Here is a 4,747-nt window from a genome sequence, read left to right as displayed (position 1 = left end):
GGCGGCGGGTTGGAGTCAACAACCGCTTGCTGGGTTAATGAAGTCCCCAGGCCGACTGGCGCGGCCCTTGGGCCGAGTTCTGGAGTCTTCGAGTCCGCCGCCGTAGTCCCCGGACCGGGTTCGACTGTGGCGGCTTTGGAGTCATCCGCCAAAATCCCCGTACCGCCTGCCGGGGCTCTGGAGTCGGATCCGACGTCTTCGGGAGGAGCCGACACAACAATGGAATCTGATTCTGGTGAAGGCTTGACAGATGGCTTGAGGAGGCGCTGAAGGGCAACGCCAGATGGTATTGCTTGGCGGGTAGAGATGATTCGTGCCAAGGCGTCTGCTTGGTCGTTGTCGTTTCTTGGCACATGGAGGAACTCGCATCCTTCGAAATACCCGCTGAGTTGCTGCACAAGGAGACGGTAACTCGCCATGTTTGCATCTTTCGCGTCCCAATCGCCAGATGATTGCTGGACCACTAAGTCCGAGTCGCCATAACACAAGATCCAGTGGATGCCAAGTTCTTTGGCAAGCCGGAGCCCGTGTATGAGCGCCTCGTACTCGGCGACGTTGTTGGAGGCGGCAAAATGGATCTGCAGTGCGTATTTGAGCTTGTCGCCTTTAGGAGAGGTGAGGACGACGCCGGCTCCCAAGCCGGTGCGCATCTTGGAGCCATCAAAATGCATCTGCCAATGGGTGGAGTCAGGCGCTGGAGGTAGGTACTGGGTCTCGGCCCAGTCGATGAGGAAGTCAGCCAGTGCTTGTGACTTGATAGCGGTGCGGGCTGGTAGTGGATGGTGTAGGGAGCCAGCTCTACGGCCCACTTGGCCACTCGGCCAGAAGCATCTCGGCTACCAATGATCTCGGCAAGTGGAGCCGTGCAGACCACCGTGATTGGATGCTCTTGAAAGTAAGGCTTCAATTTCATGGCAGTAAAGTGTACGCCGTAGCACATCTTCTGGTAGTGGGGGTAGTTCTGCTTGGAGGTCGATAGTACCTCGCTCAGGTAATATACCGGTCTCTGGATAGGTAGCGCCTTGCCTTCCTCCTTGCGTTCCACTACAATGACCGTGCTGACTACCCGGCTAGTGGCGGCGATGTACAGGAGCATAGGTTCCTTTGGAGTCGGAGCCGCCAGGACCGGTGGAGTAGTCAGCATCTTCTTCAACTGGAGAAAGGCTTCGTCCGCCTTATGGTTCCACTCAAAAAAGTGGTCTTCTTCATGAGTTGGTATAAGGGGAGAGCTTTCTCGCCCAGCCGACTGATGAATCGGCTGATGGACGCCAAGCAGCCGGTGAACTTTTGCACATCCAGCAGTCGGCTGGGTACCTCCATTCTCTCAATGGCCTTGATCTTTACCGGGTTGCATTCTATGCCGTGTTCAGAGACCAGGAAGCCAAGGAGCTGGCCGGCTGGTACTCCAAAGACACACTTCTCGGGATTGAGCTTGATCTGGAATCGGCGCAGGTTCTCAAAGGTCTCCTTGAGGTCTTCTAGCAGTGTTCCACGCTTTTCCGTCTTCACCACCACGCCTTCCACGTAAACATGGGCGTTCCTGCCGAGCTGCTTGAGGAGACACTTCTGCATGCAACGCCGAAAGGTGGCGCCAGCGTTCCTTAAGCCGAACGTCATGGTGAGGTAGCAGAAGGCTCCAAACAGCGTGATGAAGGCGGTCTTCAGTCTGTCAGCCGGGTCTAGCTTGATCTGGTGATATCCTGAGTATGCATCCAAAAAACTCAACAGCTCGCATCCGGCTGTGGAGTCTATCACCTGGTCGATTCTTGGTAGAGCAAATGGGTCCTTGGGGCAGGCCTTGTTGAGGCTCGTGTAGTCAATACACATTCGCCACTGCTTGTTCTTCTTTAGTACCAGGACTGGGTTTGCTAGCCATTCTGGGAAGAATACTTCCATAATAAAGCCGACTGCGAGGAGTCGGGCTATCTCTTCTCCGACAACTCTTCTCTTCTCTTCTGATAGAAGGCGCAGGGGCTTCCTGACCGGCTTTGCATCAGATCGGACGTGTAACTTGTGCTCGGCGAATTCCGTCGGTACACCTGGCATGTCTTTGGGGGACCATGCGAAGATGTCCCAATTCTCATGGAGGAAATCGGCGAGCTCGCCTTCCTATTTGCTGTCGAGGTTTGCACCTACGACAGCGTACCTCTCTGGGTGCTCCGGATCCAAGAGTATCTTCTTTGTTTCTTTGGCCGGTTTGAACGAACATTCAGCCTCCGACTCCTTCGGGTTGGGAGATACCTTTGGCTGCTTGCTGGCCATCGCCACAACTCGCTCAAGGAGTCGCTTCTCGGTCGCGATTACCAGGGACTCGGCCAGCCGACTGCTCTCAGCCGCGCAGGCGGACGACTTCCGGTAGTCGCCGGCCACAGTCAAAATTCCCCTGGAACTGGGCATCTTCATCTTGAGGTAGGCATAGTGGGGGACCTCCATGAACTTGGCCGAGGCAGGTTGGCCGAGTAGCGCATGGTATGGGCTCTCGAGGTCCACCACCTCAAACTAAACAGACTCTCGGTGGAAGTGATCTTTTTCTCCAAAGAGGACGTCCATCAGGATCTTGCCGATTGGTGAGCAGGAAAGCCCAGGAACAATGCCGTGGAACACAGTCCGGCTGTTCTGAAGCTATCTTTGCTTGATCCATAACTTCTCCATGGTGTCCTTGTACAGGATATTGATGCTGCTGCCCCCGTCTATCAGAACCCGCGAGAAACGCGCGGCTCGTCTATCCGTAGCAAAGGTGGCGTCTAAGACTAAGGCATAGGAGCCCGGACTTGGCATCACCTTTGGGTGGTCAGCCCTGCTCCAACTGATGGGTTTCTCGGACTAGTGCATGAACTCTGGCGTTTCTGACGCTACTGCATTCACCTCTTGTCGCTGCAGCCGCCTGCTGCGTCGATCATCAGCCATACTGGTAAACACCATGTAGGCTCCGTGTTCTTCAGGGTACTCATCTTGTACTGCGCCGACTGGCCTGACAGCCGACTGCTGGGGCGGAGCAGAGATGGCTGCCCGGCCGGTGGAGGAGGCAGGAGGCCGTCTCCCTTGGCGATCCTGGTGAGCCAGTGGCACTTCCGGGTGGTGTGATTCGACGGCTTCGTGCCGCTATGGAACTTGCAAGGTCCATCTAGAGTTTGCTCGTAGGAGAAGGACGTCAACCAGTTTGGCTTGCCGCCTTTCTATCGCTTGGGCGGAGGCTGCTCATCTGGCTGCTGGGCTTCAACGGTCGTGACTTGCCGGCTGCTGGAAGCCGGCTGCGGGGCCTTGCGCTTGTGGTCGCCCTGCGGCTGTCGCCGTTTGGCGTCTCCCGCCGGAGTTCTTGGAGCTTGAGGGGCCACTTTGCCAGTTTTTCTGATTTGAATCTCCGCCTTCATGGAGGAGTCGGCCGTGGCGTACTTGTCCGCTATGATCAGCAGCTCGTCGAGGGTTTCTGGCTCGTCGCAGATGAGCTTGTGCTCGAGGAGAGTGCCTTCTGTGCACCCGGCTGTGAAGTACTCGATGGCCTGCACCTCGTGCACGCCCTCGCAGGAGTTCCGAAGCTCGGCCCAACGCGTGAGGTAAGTCGACTCGTCGGGGCCTTGCACGCACAAGGAGAGCCGACGAGGCTTGGGAGGACGCTTGTACGTGCTGGTGAAGTTGCGGACGAACGCTTCGGTGAAGTCGACCCAGCTGTTGATGTTGCGGGGCTTCAGGCTGTTCAGCCATGTCCGGGCCGTGCCCTGGAGCATGAGCGGAACGTACTTTACAGCGACTCGCTTGTTGCCGTTTGCTATGCTGACAGCCGTGGAGTAGTCGACTAGCCAGTCTTCTGGCTTCACAAAGCCGGTATACTTGGGCCTGTCTCTTGGGAGCGCGAATCCTCTGGGAAAGGGCTCGTCTCGAATGCGGGGCCCGAAACAAGGCGGACCCAGCTCGTCTTCTTCTTCCAGCGCCAGGGATTGGTGAAGCCGGTCGATCCGGTGGTGGGCGTCATTCTCTCCAACTCCCTCTCGGCGGCCAAGGCGCTCGCCGAGAGTCAGATGGTCAACAGGAGGCGGGGAGACTCGCTTCTCCTTGCGAGGATGGGGAGGCGGACAGTCGTCCTGTCGTTCCGCTGCTCTTGGGCGGCCGTCTCGGTCATGCTCTATGGTAATGCGAGTCCGACTGTGGCTGACAGCCGGCTCCTTGTCTCTTCTTCCTCGGGCGCCGCCAGTCGGTGTTCGAGACATCGCGCCTTGATCTCAGTGAAGGTCGTCGTTTCGCCGCTGCGGCGCCTCCGTGCGGCAGCCGGCCTCGTTTTGCGCGGTGTCGAGGAGCCGCTGGACTTGCTCCATCATGAGGCGGCGTTCTTCACCCTCGAAATTGTCCAGCTCATCTGCCGCTGCCTGGGCGGCTCGGATGTTCTCCGCTGGTGTAGCGTACAAAGGGCGGCTTGCCCCAAACAGGTTGGCGATGGCTACGCCGCGCTGCTGGACCGCGCCAAGGCGGCTGGGCCCCGACGGGGCCAGCGAGCCACCGACAGCGCGATCCATCTCCCGCTGGTAGGCTTCTGACAAGCGTCTCATGCTAGCCAGCTTCTTCGCGCCTTCAACGAGCTAAAGGCGGCGCGCCTCCAACGTCTCTGCGTCAGCGTCTTCCGGAATGGGCGCAGTTAGGTCTTGTAGCGCCGCGCCGAGCGAATCGTGCGCTCCTCCACCAGGGAGCTCGTCGTGACTGATGACGAGCACCTCGGTGACGGTGCTTCTGTTGCTCTCCGCGCGAGGGAGAGGCT

Source organism: Triticum urartu, chromosome 4 (assembly GCF_003073215.2).
Source record: "Triticum urartu cultivar G1812 chromosome 4, Tu2.1, whole genome shotgun sequence".
NCBI classification, from domain to species: Eukaryota; Viridiplantae; Streptophyta; class Magnoliopsida; order Poales; family Poaceae; genus Triticum; species Triticum urartu.
The sequence above is the reverse complement of the archived record's forward strand: the minus strand, read 5'-3'. Positions refer to the sequence as shown.